This window comes from Coturnix japonica, chromosome 3 (assembly GCF_001577835.2).
Source record: "Coturnix japonica isolate 7356 chromosome 3, Coturnix japonica 2.1, whole genome shotgun sequence".
NCBI lineage: Eukaryota > Metazoa > Chordata > Aves > Galliformes > Phasianidae > Coturnix > Coturnix japonica.
The window spans coordinates 13,093,199-13,112,868 of record NC_029518.1 but is presented as its reverse complement, the minus strand read 5'-3'; the positions used below and the strand labels follow the sequence as shown (position 1 = coordinate 13,112,868).

Genomic DNA, 19,670 nt, shown 5'->3' with positions numbered 1-19,670 from the left:
CTCATTTAAGGGCTGGCAGCTGCAAGGGAAGCAGTTCTATTTGGAGATTGCCTCCTTTGGAGTGTTTGGTGAGTCCCTGGTCCTTGGAAAGGGGTGTAATTCCTGTTTTTTATTACCAAATTGTGACTGTTATCTTTCTTGGGTGCTCTGAAACTGGTTTAAAATGGTTGTATCTGCTGCTGTCCATCTTTACAACAGGTATGTGCAAAGCTTTGTTTTTGCAACTCGTTAAGTGGCAGTAGGATAAGAAGTGAAAACAAAAAGATGAAAAAGCTGCTACCTTGAGAACACTGGTAATGGTGAGGCAGCCTTGCCTGCCTGGGTCATTAGAAGAGCAGAAATTGATAAAATGCTGTGCAAGATGAAGTGTGCAAGTTCTTGATGATCTGTGTGCTTTATTGATGGGTTAAAGAAAATAGGTAGGAGGAGTACCTATCTGGTAAGGAGCTGGGAATGCCAGTTCTCATAGGAGGAAGAGCTACTTGTTCCTTGTTGAAGGCTTGTAACTGGTGGGTTGTTATGTCAGTAGTACTGAGGAGGTAAAGGCCTCCAGTTTTAAGCTTCCTGGAGCATGTGGTTCTGGCATGTCTGCGCTAAGTAAGGCTCTTTGGGTGCATGTTGTTGGGGATTTCTAGCTGTGTGTACCCTGCTTGTAGCAAGGCTGGACTAGTACTGGCTAAGCTTTTGCCAGAGGTGAGACTCCAAATATGCACCAAGGTGTAACACTGTAGTTCAGCCCTTGGTATCTGGCACTTTGGTTATTTTCTTCTGTTCTTTCCTCTCCAAATATCAAATTGGTAACCAACAAGTCACATACACGCTTGCAGATGCACAGCTTGCTGCAATTCCTCGTTAGTGCTGGAGCAGAGGGTGTGTGTGCAGTTCTAGCAGCTGTCTCCTTCAGGTGTGCTGCACCGTGGAGTGTAATTCATACACTAATCCTGTTTGATGATCCAGAAAGAATGTTTCAAGTATGTTTCATCCCTCAGTAATTTTTTTAACCTCCCCTGGCAGAGAGGAAAAAAAAAAGGGGGGGGGGAGAGGGCAGGGCAGGGGGGAGGTAATGAAGTGGCATTTTCAAAGAGCATAAAACCTAGGCAGCCTTTTTTTCCTTCCTTTGGGAAGACTTGGTAGGCACATGAAGGACTTCTCTGCATGGCTCTGCACTTCATCTGTGATTTGGAGGGAGGAAAAAACCAAACACAACAAAAAAACAAAACCACCCTAGTGGGATACTAATTCAGTCCTTGGTTTCTTTCTTGTATCAAGTACTGCCAACTGTGCCTTAAATTTGGACCAGATGCGTGATGGTTTTATGAAGTGATACTGTTAGGAAGTCTGGGTTGAATATAACTGAGGCACTGCTAATGGGGCTGCTCCTTGAGGGCAGAGGTACAGTACTGGCTTGGGATGCTTGAGTTATTTACTCTGCCTCTGTGGGAGTATATCTTCATCAGAAATTAATGCCTGGATTTACCAGGGTGGATGACGGGGCTGATTGGATCTGCTAGTGTGGTGCACAGCATATTGTGATGCGTTGGGTTTAGAATCATAAAATGGCTTGTGTTGCAAGTGAACCCAAGATTCATCAAGTTCCAAATTCCCTACCACAGGCAGGGCCACCAGCCTCTAGATCTGGTACTAGACTGGGTTGCCCAGTGCCCCAATCCAACCTGATCCTGAGCAACTCCAGGGATGGAGCATCCAGAGCCTCTCTGGGCAGCCTGTTCCAACACTTTACCACTCTCTCAGTAAAGAACTTCCCCCTGACATCTGACCTAAAACTTGCCTCCTTGAGCATCACTGGCCTCCACCTGGACATAGTGCCATTCACCACAACCCTCTGTCTATGGCCTTCCAACCAATTCCTTATCCACTGAATAGTCCACCCCTCAAATCTGTATCTCTCCAACTTAGAGAAAAGGATGTAGTGGAGGACCATGTCAAAGGCCTTGCAACAAGTTCAGGTAGTTGACTTTGTCACCTTCCCTTTGTCCACCAATGCTGTCACTCCATCACAGAAGGCCACCAGACTGGTCAGGCATGACCTTCCCTTGGTAAAGCCATGCTGGCTGTCTTGGATCACCTGCTCATCCCTCATGTGCCTTAACATGTCTTCTAGGAGGATCTGTTCCATGATCTTCCCAGACAAAAAGGTGAGGTTCTCCAGGCCCTGATCATATGAGATCACATCATGTCCCTAGGGCTTTGTGGAGAATCAATCAAATCTCCTGTTTTCTGTTTACTAAGCGCAGTCAAGTGATATAGAAACCTGAGGTGTTTTTTTCCTGCCAACATGGATTCACAATGATTAAATAACTCCATTGTAGGGGATTAATTTTCATTGACAGATATTAATAATATGCTCAGCAATCTTAACAAAATGTCTGGTAGTATTTACAGCTACATTAATAGCATAAATTGGAATAATTCCTTTGGATTTCAGCTCTGTAACTCAATGTCATCTCATCAATTTGTCTTCTCCTAGTAATCCAGTATCTGTCTTCATGTTGCAGTGAGAGGCCAAAGTGCTTTGTTGTTATCTGTTTTTAAAGCTGCTTATTGGTTATTATTATTTTGCTGATTGGAACATTGCCTAGGTACGAAGGCAGGGCCCTTGGTCTAGAAGACAAAGGCGCATGTGTATATATCTGTACTTTTTCTAAAACAAGTATTCTTTCAGTGCATTAAGCATATCATACAGTGGGTTTCCTCTCACTATGAAACTTTGCATGGAGATGAAGCACTTGCTTTTACTGTGAGGGAGCCTGTGGACAGTGGGGACAGAGTGGGGAGTCTGACACCAAATTCCTTCATTTTACCTGTGTGGAGCCCAGCACGGAAATGAGAGGTGTTTTCCTTCCATGACAATGGTGCAAATGTTTCTCTGCCTTGGTGGTATTTAGTGGCTTCATCTCTTAGCTGCTCCTTGGTAGATGGATGCTGCATGTGAGCGTGACAAGAGTGGGGGGGATAGGAATGCATTCCATTTTATGAAGAAGGTACTAAGGTCTTGAAGGCACAGATTTGTTTCTCAAGAAACAGTACAGAAAATAAACTTGCACCCACTGTAGAGGTCCAAATGTTTCTCTGGCCTCCCTGCGTCCCACAAGGAATATGGGTTCACCTTTTTCTGTCCCTGCACCTCCCTGTCACTGGAGGTACAAGCTGGGGTTACAGCTGCAATGGGCTTGGTCCCTCACTTGTGGAGCTTTGGTCCTCTTGCTCTGTCAGTCTGAACACCAAGGATATACTCCACTATAAAGAAAACCTGGTCTGAGGCAAGTTGTATTGTATTATGTGTACAAGTCTATGGGGCTGGATGACATTCATCCCAGCATCCTGAAGGGACTGGTGCAGTTGGCATGGTAGAAGAAAGGGATGCTATACAGAGGGACCCCGATTAACTTAAAATGTGGGCCCATGTGAACCTAATGAGGTTCAATGAAGCAAAATGAGAAGTTTTACTTGGATTGGGGTAATCCTAAGAAAGCATTGAGAGCATTCCTACAGAGAAGGGTTTAGGGAAACTGGTAGATGAAAAACTTATTGTGAGCCAGCAGTGTTTGCTTGCAGCCTAGAAGGTCAACAGTATCCCGGGCTGCATCAAAAAAGGGGGGAGGGGGGAGGATGGCTCTAAGCTAAAATGGGAAATTGAGGTTAGAGGGGAAATTCTTCATTCAGAGGGTGGCGAGGCCCAGAGAAGCTGTGGTGCCCCATCCCTGGAGGCACTCAAGGCCAGGTTGGGCCACCCTGGGCTGCCTGAGCTGGTGGGGGCAGCCCTGCCCATGGCTGGGGGTTGGGGCTGAGTGGTCTTTAGGGTTCCTTCCAATCCAACCCATTTTGTAATTTCATGATTCTATACCAGGAGAAGTGTTTTCCCTTGGTAAGTGTGACTAAGCTGGAAGAATGGTACTGGAAGCTATGACAGCTAAAGTTCTTAATGTTTTCATTACCTTCATTTTTAAACTTACTAAGTCCAGTAACATGCTCCCAGCTGGGCAGTGCTGTGCAGAGCTGGTGTGGTACAGGCTGAATGCTGGCCATGGCAGCCAGTGGTGCTGCAGGGATCACGCTGGAGAGCTGTGAATAGACTGGGTCAGAGTGTCAGGTTGACTTGAGGCCAAGATAAGAGTGGGAGTTGTGGGCTGGGGCCATAGAGCGCAATACAGCCGTACCAGCAGGGGCTTGTGTGAGGCTCTGCCCTGCAAATGTTTATCCTGTAGCAGACATATGAGGTACTGTGTGGATGCTTTCCAAAGCGTGGGATAGGAAGACATGGAAAAGCTGTATTATCGTTTTCCTGACTGTTGCAGGTGCAAAGAATTTGGTAACAATATTTGCTCTGGAGCCAAATTGCTCTCAGACTCCCTCCTATGTTTGTTCAGTTGAAGAGAATTAACCAGCATCTCTGCTTCTCAACAATTGCAGGGTAAGAATTCCCAGACAGAGTATTTTCTTTTATTTCCTTCTGAAATATGTGACAAGTGACAGGCAAAAATCAAATTCTTTGGTTGCATATTTGAAAGGTACTTGACTATTTCCTCTCTGCATCCATTGCCCTGAGCGTATTCAGCCTGCCTTGGTTCCTGGTAATTGGGCTGAGGGCCTCTGGAGAGCTTCTTGTAAACTTTTCCTCTGCTCCAGGTTTGGAGAAGTTCAGGGATCTCCCAGCCACAGGGCTTTTGTAGGTGCTTTGCTTTTTGGGTTTCAGGTTCCATCTCAAACCAAGAAGTACAAGGAAGTATCATATTCACTGTGTTGTTGTTGTTTGTTGTTTAAATAATTACAATAATAGTAACAAAAAGACACCTCCAAACCTTAACAGAAAAATGTCCTTAATTCAGGCTAAAAATGTACAGAAGTGACTTGATTTAAATACAGTTCAAGAAAGGGGAAAAATGTTTCTTGAGCTCTGAGGGAGCCGCAGTTTAATGGCAGTAGCACACTTGTGTGATGGCTGTGGTGTGTAGCACTGCTGATACAGCCCTGGGATGGGGGTCTCAAAGGGCGCTGTGCCATTATGGACCACGGTCCTGGCTGATGGGGCTGTTTGCCAATCTGAATGAATGCAACCAGTCTAATCCATTTGATTGCAACTAACTCCTTGCTGCTAAGGGCTGATTGAGGGGAAGGACGACATTCAGCTCCATGGTAGCAGTGGAATATTATAATTTCCATTCAAATTTTAAAATGACAAATATTTATTTGGTTTGATAAATCCCCCAAGTCCTCTCCATCTCTGTTTCTATTTTAATGCAAAAATAGAAGCACTTTAGCTCCTATCTTGTTTCCATGTTGACAGAAGCAGCTGTCTTGGTTGGTAGTGTTATCATACATTTGACTGTGATGTAGCTCTGTTTGTCTTTAGTTTACTACTTGTTTCTTTCTCCCCAAGTGCACTGAATACTGAGAACTGGTTCTGCAGCTGGTATCAGCTGGCAAAGTCTGGCTCTTCTGGAGAAGGGGGCCCAGACCCATAGCTCATGCAGGTCACCGCAGAGCTGGGTATTGTTACTAAGAAAACAGTTGGTAATGAGCCATGCACTTAAAGCTGCTTGGGGAGGAAGAAGACTTTGGTGTACTCTAATCACAGGGTGACTTTGAGCCACAACTATGCTGTAGCCATGAAAAGGGAAATGCAGTCTTAAGGGACAAATGAGACAGGGACAGTGCAGCAGGCACAGATGGGAGTTCAGCTGCAACGTTGTGCACTTCTTTGCTCACTAAGAAACAAAGTAATGCAGGTAAACACAAAGAAATGAAATGGCTTTGGGTAAATCAGAGGGGACAAGTTGCTATGTATGTTTGCCTACATTCCATTCTAATGTCCAGGTTAGCACCGGATGGCTCAGAAAGGGTATTCCTTAGAGAGGTGAAGGTGTGAAGGGCAACTAAGTGCCTGGTACTGTAAAGTCCTTTCTTGTGTGTAAATGTAAGCTGTGCACCCCCCAAAATGTGTTCCTGCCAGGCCTGATTTCACACCGGCTGCGTTTAATGGAACAAGCTAGTTGAGACTGAAAATAGCTCAGAGGAGGGAAGAAAAGACAGAAACGTGCCCTGTATAACTAAGGGGAGGTACCTGTGCAACTGCTCGGCCTCAGAACCACCCCTCTGGATGAGCAGATGGGTCACACATGCATTGCTGTAGCAAGGAGCAGGTGCATGTCCCATGCAAGGATAAGCAGCTGGCTGGCAGCACTGACCACTGAGTAGCCATCTTTTGCTCCACACAAAGCTGGTCAGCATGGAGAAACTGGGTGATGTCAGGAATGTAAGGCTTCAGGTCAATAATCCTTAGCAAGGAGTGAGCATTTAAACAAAGGAGTCATTGTGGAACCTACAGACAAATGCCAGTTGTAAAATGGATGGCATCCTACTCAAGAATGCAATGGCCACTTCCAGACTTGTAAATTTCCACCAAGTTTTAGAGGCTAAGTGCTAAAGAAGATAAATGTCAATCAGTGGTAGGATTTTTGTCTGTCCCAGGAGTTTCCATTGGATGGAGGCCTTAGCCCATCTTCAGTACACCTTGCTTGGCTTTCTTCCCTTCTCAGATGACTGTCCTGTAACGGATGAAGGGAACACATAGCAGCAGGATGGAAAACCAAGCTGGCTTGTCTGAGAGTCCTTTGCACATCCACTATTTCTCGCCCCATTAGCACATATGATTGCCCTTTCTTTGCAACTGTACACAAAAATAATGGCTCTGTGCACAGCACATACACAAAATGAAGGGATCCAGCAGTTTCTACTGCAGTACAGGAATGCTGCTAGAGTTGATGGGAAGTCACCTCTTTCCTCCACACTCCCCCAAAAATCAGTTATGTCCCAGCTCTTTGGCAGAAGAGCAATAATTTCAATGTGCTTTGCAGTGTTACAAGCAATGGTACTGCTCAGAATGAAACGCTGCAGCTGTGAACTTTGCTTCATGTTAAACAGGACTCACTTCTGTTTGCTACACAGGATAATGCGATTTCAGATTGCTCAGGTAACATAATCACCATCCATGTTATTTGTGCAGACATAAAATAGCAGAGCAAAAAAAACCAACTAAACATACAAGAAATCTGTGGTATAACTTCAAATATGGGTGCAAAGATTTCCATGCTTCCCACTATCCTGTGTAGGTGTTTTGTGATTCCTACTAATTATCTAACCATATGTTTCTCTCCCTCTCTCTTTTTTTTTGTTTTTAATTAAATATTTCAACACTTTTCTTTGTGACATTTTATTTGATGCCATCATTCCCGCTGATTCAGGATTAGGCTCCCAGCAAATCAGCCCATGCTACGTGTAGAAATAGCCACCCCTGTAAATACGGTCCATCCATGCTGTGGACATACTGAACTTAATTAGTAAAGAAATATTTTTCCATTACCTGAATATATACAGCAATGTAGGAAAAGCTCTGAAATATGGAAGAGGGAATAAAAACAAATTCAGACTTTGCAGTTTAATTAAGGTAAGTATAGCACAATCAGCAGAGTTTCAAAATATATTATTGTTGCAGTTCTTCTTTAGAAACAGTTTTGGACCAAACATGCTGATTACCATTAGCTCTGCTTCCCATTGTGTTCTCTCTAAGTACCAGACTCCCACAGCTGTGGTACAGTTTCCTACTGTGGGTTTCCAGGAGCAGAATGGTTTGCAGAACAGCCCTAGAGGGGTGACAGCCAGCAGCGTGGTACCTTCATGTGACAGGTCTGTCTGCACAGCTGCACCGGGGAAGGGCCCTTAGTTGCCCTGTGTCACAGGGCAGATGCACAGCTCTCAAGGATGAGGCACAAGTTTGGCCCTTCCTGCTAAGCCGCTCAGCTGACTGACAGAGGAGTGAGAATGATCCAGGACAACAGAGAAGCAGCAGCATTTTGTGAAATGAGGAAGTGGCTTGCTAACGTTAACTGGTTTCACACTGCTGTGAGAGTTCATTCTCCAGGAGAAATGCATCTATACTGGGGTAAGGTGAAGAGGAAAAAAGTCTCTCTTCAACTGAGCTGTGCAAGCAGAGCAGGGTGAGTGGCTTCTCAGAGATGCAAAACCACCAACTATTTTAAGTACATATGACTGTCTTTGCAGATATAAAGAAAAGCAAGTTCAGAGATAAAAGGGACTTAATTCCCTACAATTCAGTAGTGCAAGTCTTTTATTCCTATATCCAAAGCCTTGCACTGAGCACCACATTCAGCTTGTACTCACTCGTACTGAACAATACACAATCTGCATTAGCTTTACTTCTGTTAGAAAATCTGCAGAATGATTTTGAATTTACTTTGTTGGCAAAGTGTGTGGTGGTATTTTTGTTTAGGAAACAATGGTGATAGATAAGGCTTTATTTCTACTTGATTTAAAAAAAAAAACAACACACAACAACTTCCTATAATATATGTGCATTACACACAGAGAAATTCTCCAGAATGTGAAACTTCGCCTTAAGCTGCTCAACTCATTGGCAGTAACGTCCAGGGAGAGCCCACTTAGGCCAGTGATGAAAACTACGTGCATCAAGACACCACGATAAGAGACAAGAAAAGAAAAACAATTTAACTTGTTATTACGCTGGGAAAGCTGTCCTTCCAGAAATTGGGTATAAAGGTCTGTTCACAATGGTGGGAAGCTGCTGCTGGGTCCCCTCACTGCTTTGTGCTAAGACATCTGCCACATCTGCCTCCAAGAGAAGAGTTTTTGTGCTTACTTAGAACTGAGCCTGTTGAAACACTAATTAGACAGCATTCAGACATATTCACAAATTGTATATATGGTATAAAGGATGAGTAGTGAGATGAGAAATTTTGCAGATGATGCAAATTATTTAGCATTGTAAAACTAAATCTGGGCACAAAGCACTGCTGCAAGAGTTCATGATACTGAGTGGGCAATAAAATGAGTGATGTAGTGCACTGTCAACAAAAGCAGAGCACGTGCAGAAGCTCACTCTATACTTCAGCATCAGTGAGTCCTTCTCTAGTGGAGAGAGTATGGAGTCCTCTGTGAATACTAGTTAAAGCCCATCAAAGAGGCAACTAAAATCTTCAGAATTACCTGGAAAAGCAGCAGGAGCAAAATACAAATCCACTGCTCTAACAATCATCAATGAAACTGCGTCATGATAATAGTTGGTTTACCAGCCTCTGGAAGGGCTCAGCTGAAAAGCACCCAGGATGAGGAGAGGTGGGATACAGCTTCCATTAAGGTGAGAAATGAAGGAGATTAGTTTCCAGGGTAGAAAGGGACGACAAAAGTAGGAGATACACTCAACATCAGTTTGATCATGAATGTCATGTAGAAAAAAAGCAAATAGGAAATAGTTGTTGGTGGCTTCTCATAAGAATAAAAGGGGACCCAACAAAACATTCACGCAAGAGGATTTAAACCAATGCAAGGAAGTACTTTTTCCATGCAAAGCATAATTAAATTGTGGCACTCGTTGCCACAGGATGTTGCGGAGGCCAGAAGTTATAAATGGCTTGAGAAAAGGATCAAAAAAATTCAAGGAGGATAGATCCATGGGTGGCTATTAAAACACAGTGGTCTGGGGGCAGCCTCTGCTTTGGGAAGTCCATAAACCATGGATTGCCTGGAGCAAGTGGGGTACTGAGCAAGGATCATGGCATACCTCCTCTTTGAATTTCCTCCTTCCACATCTCCTTCTGGCTATGCCAGGGGATAGGGCACTGCTTCACACAGCTGTTAGATGTGACACCAGGTCCACTGGTTCTGTCTGGGGCTTGTCTCCACTTAACTCCCCTTGAATTCAAAGAAAAAAAATAAAGCAGAAGAGGGGGGAAGAAACAATCCCAGCCTTCCACACACTGCTAGTAGGCAGCCTGGTAGTTGTTTTATTTTCTTTAGAATGGACCTTGTGTTGCAAGTGGCAGGAAGCCATGAACCACAAAAATAAAATAATTCTAACCCTAGTGCTAAGTAAGGAAAACAAAGATGGCTCAGCAATTAGCAGCATTATATATGTTAGTACTAAGTAACAACAGATGTCAGGACTTGAGCCCTTTTGCATTCCTTGCAATCCTTTGGAAACCAAAGCCTTTTGACGTTGCTATACATTATTACAGTTATTTTGGGTCTCGGAGAACAGCAAAAGTTCTTTGAATGCTGAAAAACGTATGCTACTAGGACTGGCTGGGTCTTACCTGTGTCTATCTCACCATCCTGCATACTTCTGCTGACTTAACAGGCGAGTGTGTGCTGTAAAAGCCTGCTCTGTAAAGACATGCGCTGGCCATGAGTCATTAGCAAGCATGCGAAGCTAATTGGCAAAATACTCATAAAAGATTTTGAAGGTGGGTTAATTACAATTCATTACACTGTAAACTGTCCCCAGGCTATTGTTAAAAAATGCAGGAGTTTCAAGGTCCAGTATTTTATGATTCATTTTGCCATGCAGCAAAAAACAGACTCTATATCAAACTACATTCATTATAGTTAAGACCACAAAATCTTTATTGGTTTTCCCAACATTCCCTCCTTGTTATATGAATTCATATGGACTGCACATTTCTAACAATTGGCAAGAAAGCTTGAAATAAAATTTATGATATTTTCTTACCTTATACTCAGTGCAGCCTTAAAAACTGCCCGCTCCAATTGCTTCACCTCCTCCCACCTTGATTCACTTGAGCTGATAGGATAAGAGCTGGAAAATAAACAGAGAGGTGAATGAGAACAACTTCCCCACGCTGAAGCTTTGGTCGTGTGGTGAACCTGGCTGCTGCATGTCTGCACAGGAAATTCAGCTCCACAAGAATACTGATAACAAAATTGTAATAAATAAGAATTCCCCCTTGCAGTACTGTATGTAACAGCTTCCAATTCATTTGACACATTTATACCAGATACTTCTATATCCATATGGAGGCTCTCATTGCTGAGCACAGGACGTACCACCAGAGACCTGGGTTTCATTTTTGCCTCTGCTTAGACAAAACTTGCAGACTTGTTCATCAATTGCATGAACAATACAACCCCAAATGCTTTGCAGGATGAGGACCTTGGCATACTTAAAGCTAAATTCTCAAGCTTATAATAGAACTAACTGTGCCTTTGACTGTTCTTGCTTATGACTGGGATATCAAATGCTGATATCTTCTAATGAAAGGTCTGCGAGAGGGAGGCATCACTATTGAGTAGCTTGGCATAATTCTCAATAACACTGTGTTGAGGAAAAGTTAACACAGAGACTCAGCTGCGACCTTTGTGGGAGCCAAGCCAAGTGCTGTGCATCAGTGCCACCTTTGTACCCTTTTCCATGGGTGCTCCTTAGCTCCTGGTGCTGGCTGGCACTTGGGCTCTCTGAGTATTAAATGGTACCATTCAGCTGGACTTTGCTTCACCCCAGTATGCTTAGCTACATTCAGTTTTGCACAGACAGCAGGCTTTCTCCTGTGCTGGCCCTGCCTGCATCTGACTGCACTGCATCTTTATCAGCTCATTCTCTTTCTAATGCTATAATATGAAGTACAGCAATAACAGCGAAGTGTCACAATCCTAGGCTGCAGCAAATGAGAACAAACCCAAATGTAGCTGCCACGGTCACAGAATAGGAAGAAAAACTTCTTACCTTTGGAAGGCCTCCAGTAGACAGGGTTCGCCAGCAAGACCTCCTTACCTCCACCGCCAACCCTTAAAGGAGGCCTGGGAAGGAATGGATTGTGGCTCCTCCCCTTCCAGTCACTCAAGAGCATTGTATGCATGGAAGTAACTAGGGTCTGCTTCTCACCCCTATGAAAACTGTTGATGACATGGATGTATTTTGTTGCTTCAGTTCATGTGCTACTTCTGTAGTGTTTTGAGGTGATGGGTGAGTGGAATACTGAAGAAAATACTTACTCAAAATAATTCTGCTGCTGCTCTTGGCTTTTTCCTTCTGAAAACTCTAAACCTTTCAATGAAACTGATCATTTCTGAATGCAAAATATTTTAATCCATTGAAGAATGCCTTCTCTTCCACCAAAATGTATCAGTGGAAAAAATCCTCACAAAGACTACCAGATATTAGGCAGGTGAGAATATCAGTTAATTCCAGTAAAACTCAGCAATAGATTTACTGTAAAGAACACTGTTTTTGTTTGCATTAATTTAGTGAAAACTGATAAATATCTTGGGTTGGCTCTTTTGTCTCAAGTTTCCTCCGAGAAACTGGATTTTCTTCACGTGATAGCACCAAAGCTTTTATATGTGTTGGGACCAAGACACTGTTTAGCTCAGTTTCTAACAGAGGTACTCAAGAAAGAGTACAGTTTAACCTGACCCTTTATGATACCTGTACTGGCTGCCACACCAGCCTCCACAGCTGCTCTGTAACCTTTAACATGGACCCTCCTCTACTGCAGTGACCAGAGGCTGACAACAGAAATGAATAATAATACACAATGGGAGCTTTTTCCCCACCAGGTGATCCACTGTGTAGGATGTGCCTCTTGCTTCCCCTCCTGAAATGCACTCCCTATTGCACTGGCAGGGACCCCCAGCCGTTGTGCCAGGCATGGAGCAAAACCCAAAAGGAGTTTACAGCCCAGTGGCCAAAGCTCAGCAGGGTTTTCACAGCCGGTGGGCATTTGGAGTGAAGGGTTTGGATATCAGATTTCAACGACAGTGATATTTATGGATGCTCTGACTAATCTCTGCGCCTGGGACATAACAACTATATCCAAAAACATTGGCAAATACTTCTTTTGTTTTGTTAAATATTACAACTAACTACTCCCATCTCACCTGGAACTAGTACATGAGCAAAGTTCATTGTGACATTTCAGCAGCATCAACGCTGTTATTGGACAGCCCCACCAGTGAGCAAAATGGAAGCAAAAGAGGAAAAAATGAGTGATCAAAATTTTCCAAACTCTCACAAATGCTTGTTTCAAGCAGTGGAGAGATTTTGCAAGTTGCAAGTGTCAGTATTAAGTACTGAATTCTCCTTTTTCCCTTTGGTGTCATTATAAATAGGGATATTTGTTTTTAAAATAGACATTTTTCATCACTTCTTTTTAGGGTCGTGCCTCTGTAAGGCTCACAGATGCTGAATTTGGACAGTACCTTTTAACCATAATATATGAAGCTTCAAAATTTCAGAGGCTCCATTAAGAAGATCATGCAGAAAGTGGGATTTCTGCCATTGGTTTGATTGGCTCCAAGATTACATCCTCGCTGTTCCTTGGAAGTCATCTTCGATTTGGAAATCATCTTGAAAAATGTTGTGATACATTGCTCTCCGAGGAGATTCCTGCTACTTCATGGTTTTGACGAGGCTGTAAATAACAAAAAGCCATACTCATCAAGAGCTCCTCCAGTCCCTGCTGAAATCAGAATAGTCAGAAATGGGCAACGGCAAAACGTTAATCAAATTCCTTCGAATCTCAAAAGAAATGTTGAGTAGAGCTTCTCTGAGACTGCAGAAAACTGCCTGTGGAAAACTGTCAACATTTCTCTTTAAGGTATTGTGTCAACATTTGGTATCTATGAATCAGTTGTTGAAGTGGTTGGAAAAAACAGAAAAACACATTTTTATGGAAGTTGGGAATAGATATCTATGATGAGAGTATAAAATATATGCATCTTGCTATTTAAATACATATATATAATACCTATATACAAAGCTCTGTATATAGAATTATTTATGTATATTTATGTACAAGAACACAAAAACTTTCAGTCAGTGCCAGTTTTGCACCAGTCACTTTGAAGGCAGGTTTGTTTGTTTGTTTAGGAAAACCTGCTCTGATGAGTGACCTCACCCAGCTATGGAATGGATGCCCTGTAAAAAATCCTGGGTGGGCAGTGTGATGAAATATCACTGTGTAGGGACTTACAGATTTGTTACCATCCACTGGGGTACAGTCTTCCACTCCAGCAGATGCCAAGTCCCATTGACTGTGTGCTAGAAAACAAGGGAAAGATGTGCAAGCATTTGGAGGGGAGGTTGGCCCCATGGCTGTCTAGAAAAAATCCCATTGACTCCAACAAACCAGGAATTCACCCACAGTCCTTGGAAGATTTTTACAGAAGCGCAAATAACATGCTGTGCATAAGGTAGAATGATACAAAGATTGTAACAAAGATGGTAACAGATATTCAAAAGGTTATTTATGAGGAAAAACTCACCAATATGGATGCCTTTGCTGGGAAATGCTGAGGCAATCTCCACCAGGGAGCAATCTCCAAGAGATGCTGCCTTAGTGGTGGTCAGCCCTTAAATGAGGTCTAAAGGAGGTGGAGTCAAGCTCCACCCCTTCCAGGAGCACAGCTACATTACCCTCACCTGTGCTCCCACAGCTGACCCAACACTTGCTTCAGCTGATTAATCAGAGGTTCAGGCTGTGATTACCAATTTCCCATACACCATGTAAATCCTATAATCAAAGCCTTCCCTATTGGTTTTATTTACGTTTGCATTGTGTATGATATGAAAATTGAGCTCTTTAAATTCCTGTGCTTATCTCAAGCCCCATGGAAGTACTACTTATTTCATCTGTTTTTATTAAAGCTCATGGGTGCTCCTACGTCAAGGTTGGTGGAAGTACCTTACTGAAAGCTTCTCATGCAGATTTTTTCCTACAGTAATTCAAAGGGATAAGACATCTTACAACTGGCTTTTATAACCCTGCAAGAAAAAAAAAATTGTCTGGCTCAAAAGCTGCTTTTTCTCTAGCAGAGAGCTGAGCTGCTAAGAGATCTGTAGCATTCCCCCTCAGTGAGCCAAATCCTGCAGCTCAAAGCAGGGAAAAGAGTCGTAAATCTTTGCCAACGAGAGGCACCACTAGCTGAGAGCTCAGCCATCGCTTCTGGAGTCGAGCAACTCAACAGCAAAGGTGGCATAATCGCCAGCTGTCATGAAGGCAACATGGAACCCTACAATGAATTCAGGCCCCCTGTATGACCTTGGACAAGGTGTGTACAGCCCTTTCCTTTGCTTCCCCATCGAGAAGATGGAGCTAGTAACACTTGATTTGCTCATCATGTTTATTTAAGTTATAAACACCTCCAGGCAGAGGCAATCCCTTACAACGTGTCTATACAATGTCTAATAGAAGGCCCTTGTCTCAGCTTAAAATCTAGATACTACATGGAGGCAAAGAATAGTACCTGGCAGAGTGCAGATTTCAAACTAGAAATCTAATATCACATAGTTCTCATTCTTTCCTGCTTTTGGCACATGGCCCTTTTCAGGATGACAGATCCTGAGGGCCCTCTGTTGCCGTCTCCCATTAAAGTTTACATTACACTCACTGTCAGTTTGTCTTAGAAGTGTCCCAGTATTTCCCCTTTAGATTTTTAAGAGGCCATACAGTAAAAAGATTGAGTGGACTACAGCTGGTCCTGGAGTTGCAGCTGTAACCAGAAGCTTTATGATGAAATTCAGGTAGAAGAACAAATAGGAGGAGGGGAAAAAAAAAAAAAAAGGAAACAAGGGAATGCCATCAAAGTCTTTGCAAGACAAATTCATTTTACCTTTGTCAATGACTGTGGTTTTCAAGGATAAAGATCAAAGCAATGACCGTGGGCAGAGCTATGACAAATGCCGAGATCAGTCTGTTAAACCCTAGCATTAGCGTTACAGTTAGACTGGTGTCTAGACTAGCAGTGGGTACTCATGCCAGGTTTGGCAAGCACAGCAGCTCAGCGCTTGCATCAGAGCTGTAACAAGAAAAATGAGGCATCCAAAATGCAGAGGGGAGGGAGCGATCGGACTCCAGCAGAGTGGAACTTGAGGAAAGGAAGTCTGGTAAAAAGAACAACAAAAACAACAACAGCAAAGCAAAACAAAATAAATCAATCCACAGCCATGTTATTGCCTGAGCCCAGGGAAAGTCAGCTGTATCCCCCCTGATGGTTTGTACTTTGTGATTAATGTACACAGAAAGCTTAGATAACTGGGGGAAAGTAATGCCAAATTCTTATCAATACAGATGAGCTGGCTTCATATTCCTCCATCCCTTTCATGTGGAAATGAGACTTCATTTGATGAGGCCAAGCCCACATTTGAAATAGCTCAGCTGGGATGTGTGTGTGGTGAGGGTTCAGGTGCCTGCATGAAAAACTGATGTGGCTGAATGGACTCCGCTCCTCTGGTCTTCCTCTTCTTTGTGGAGTGAGCAGAGAGCTCTTGTTTGTGGGGTGGAGATGTGCTGAGGTCTGAGTGATGGACTGGACAAGGAAGCACAATATTGCTGGCTGATGAGGGGCCATGGCCCCTCATAAAGTGTTTCTGCTTTCCTCCAGGCAATTATTGCATGGACCTTTCATGAGCCCTTAAATATAACTCACTGCCACGACCCATGTTAGCATGCTGGGGCCAGGCTTGCTCTCACACTGCTGCCCAGAGGCACACGGTCAGTGTGGGGCTGCAGGCTCTCTCAGCCAGAGGAGAGGAGCAATGGCATCGCTCTGCCTGCAGCCCATGCCTGGCAGCGTCTGGGGCTTTCCTGGCCCGAGAGTGCCACACAGGGTTGGTAGAGGGATAAACACCAGAAAAATCTGCTTGCTGCTGGCTTGGAGCTCCCACCTGCGTGGCAAAGCCTGCATGCAGTAGAAGATCTGAAAACTGCAGATACTTCCAAACAACTACTTATCATCATAGTTACAATGGCTTCCACCAGTCATTAAGAGTTCAAAAGAAGCTGCATACTAACATGGACAAATGCAATCTTCAGTGGGTGGAGACAGACAGGAGGGAGTATTTTCCAAAACCCATCTGGTTTCAGCTGTGCTCATACAGGGTCTTACACAGTCCATTGTCTGTAGCACAGTGTAGTACTTGCTAGAAACAATTAGCTAAGACTTAGACTGGTCTTAGCTAACTGTGCTATTCTCAGCTCTGCTACTGATTCACCTGCACTGCCTCAGGCGAGTTGCTTGCATATTTGTGCCTTAGTTTACCCACTGGTAAGACCAGAGATAGTAACAGTCTCACCGAGCGGTGCAAGGATTAATTAACTAATATTGGGAAAGCAGTTTGTGTCTTGACGCCTTTGTGCCTTTGTTTACCCATCAGTAATGTCAGAGATAAAACTGTCTCATGGAGAGGTACAAGGATTAATTAATTATTTGAAAACTAGTTTGAGATCCCTGGATGAAAGATTCTGAGTAAAACATATCATTAAAAACATCTCCCGGTCCTCTGTGAAGTTCAAATAAAGCTGGAACTTCTTAGTCATTCAAATAATTAAACCATAAATACTGTTTATTTTAATCTCGCCTTTAACAAAATAATCTAATCTAGGCAGTGATATCAGCCAAAGAATGGAAAATGTTTCAAATTCAGGAGACCTATCAATTTGAAGAGCTTGATTCTTAATTGCTTTTTGATTTCTATCAATGGAAAGTGAGAGCAATTGTATTTACAAATGCCTGCGAAAGCACAGGGCAGCTGGGAGGACGCCTGCAGTTCCTCTCTAGGGTTCCAGCCTTACATATGCACATGGGTACAGCAGCTATCTACAGTGCTTACACAGTTTTTCACACTATCCAAGCCGAGGACAAATGTGAGGTCCTCTCAATCACTTCCATTGGGAACTGTTGTATCTAGGGGGATAAAATGCATGCAGTTGGCTCTCTTTTAGTCACTTTCTCCCTCTCTTGTTTTTCCACATCTTTTTCCTTTTACAAACTACATATGCAAAGAAGTTGTTTGCAGAATCGAGGATGTGATTTTTAATTGAATGAGCCCTCTTTTAAGGTGCAGCTGCTGCTGGGAACCAGCTTGCACAGCAACCTGCTGTACTGAGCACCTGAACCTCCACACTGCATGAGTATCTCTTTGGCTCAGAGAGACTCATCTCAGCCTTTTTATGGCTTTCCACTTCTCTCTGCTTACAGAAAATTTTGCAGCAATCTCTGCTGTGTGGGAATATAGGGAGGAAGAAAGGATGCTGTTGGTTTCCTGAGCTACAGCACTTTCATTAGTTAAATACCTTGCCATCTTTTTCACGCTAGCCCACCTTCGACTGAATTGTCAGCAGACTGAAAGAAGCCTTTAGGGCCATTTGAAAGTAACCACCAGATAAAAGCGATTGTCATCCTCCCTATGTGGCAGGCAAGGAAGCAGACACAGGTAGACTGGTCACACAGGAAGGTGAGGAGGGACCTGATGACTCAGAGCTTTTGACTCGCAGCTGTCAGCTTTAGACGCCACTCCAGCCAGCTATAAAAGCACATGGTTATCTCTGACCTCATGAATAATCCCACTGATTTAAGCCATAAACTTAAGCATCAGGGCCTTAACCACCTCACTGTGCTTGCCAAGAGTTGATAAACAAGAGTGCAGGTCTGGATAGGCCCAAGTAATTGACGTAGAGGAATAGTAACAAATGGTAGTTTCTCTGGTGCAGGTTTCCTAGTAGCTTTTCTGTCAAGGAAGGGCACCAATATGGATAAACAAGTAGTTTGGTCACTGAGATGAGGGCCCTTTGAGAACTGAAGTAGCTCCTGCAGAAATTGCCCTGCCAGACCCAGGGGCCTCCACACTCCTCATACACCTTGTCCTCCAGACCCTTTTCCATCTTTGCATACCTCCCTCTCTAATAGTGTTTTACATCCGTTTTGTGCTGTGGCACTCAGACTGTACCCAATGCAGGTGAGGCTGCACAGCACAGAGAAGAGGGGACAGCCCCTCCCCTCGCCTGATGGCAGAGCTGGGCCTGGTGCCCCCCCCACGGTGTGGTTGGCCCTCCTGGTGCCAGGGCACACTGCTGGCTCCCATACAACTTGCTATCAGCCAGAGCCCTCATCCCTTTCAGAAGAGCTGCTGTCCAGCATCTCACTTCCAGCCTGTACGTACAGCCAGGGCTGCTCCTCCCCTGGTGCGGAATCTGGCACTGCTCTTGTGATGATGTAATAATCCCTGTCCTCAGGTTTTTCTGCAGCAGAACCAGGGTCTCCTAGGAAGGGAAGGTGTAATCTATAGATCCAGAGATAAGAATTGTCCTTTCCTGGCAGGGATTTACTGTGTGCTTGATCCCTTTTCACTTTGTTTCTAGTTGGTGACATGGGATTTCAGCGAGATGCCTGTTGTTCCAACCTTCTCCAGAGGTGAAAGGTGTCAGCTCTGTCTACAGGATGGAGCAGAAAGATTTGTGAACTCACCCAGAATTGGTGCAGTAATTTATAACTGCAGCATTTGGATTTTGCAGACTGAGACAGGAAGTGGTGATTTAAAAATGCAAGTTTAATAAACCCAGACAAAGCCCATTTTGCCACTTCAGCTTCTCACTTATGAGAAGCTCTCAGAATGGTCCTTAGTAGCTGCAGACACTGACACGTTATCTCACAGAGTAATGGTGGGAGTGCATGAGCTAGAGGAACTAAACATCACTGCCTAATATGTCCAAATATTCTTCCTGCTCTGCATCCATCTGCTTTCTTATGACATAATGGCATGCTGACACGAAAACTGAAGAGGTGAACAGAAAGCTACTCCATGGGGTTTAACTATGACAGTTCAGATACTGTTGTGATGCCTCCAGAAGCCTGAAGCTCAGTGTGTGCTGAAGCAGCACTGGGCCAGACTTCTGGGGCTGAGGCATCGCAGGGATCCTCTCTGCACTCAGCCCTGGTGAGGCTGCACCTTGAGTAATTTCTTCAGTTTTGAACCTTTCACAACAAGAAGGATGCTGAAGCCCTGGAGTGTGTTCAGAGAAGGGCAATGAAGCTGTGAGGGG

General features: G+C 43.9%; 1 long non-coding RNA gene across 3 annotated transcripts in view; it reads right to left on the bottom strand.

Moving 5' to 3' along the window:
* Window positions 1–2,413: 2,413 nt before the first annotated feature.
* LOC107310980 overlaps window positions 2,414–19,670 on the bottom strand; it is a 110,040-nt gene continuing 92,783 nt past the window's right edge. The window contains exons 12-17 of one of the 3 annotated variants that reach the window (XR_004306638.1): window positions 13,824–13,891; window positions 13,051–13,262; window positions 10,565–10,651; window positions 10,149–10,218; window positions 9,617–9,747; window positions 2,414–8,668 (exon numbers count right to left, since the gene is read on the bottom strand). This is a non-coding gene — a long non-coding RNA (uncharacterized LOC107310980). Of the gene's footprint in view, window positions 8,669–9,616; window positions 9,748–10,148; window positions 10,219–10,564; window positions 13,263–13,823; window positions 13,892–19,670 lie in introns of all 3 variants that reach the window. The other 2 variants (XR_001553815.2, XR_004306637.1) reach the window with 2 other exon arrangements.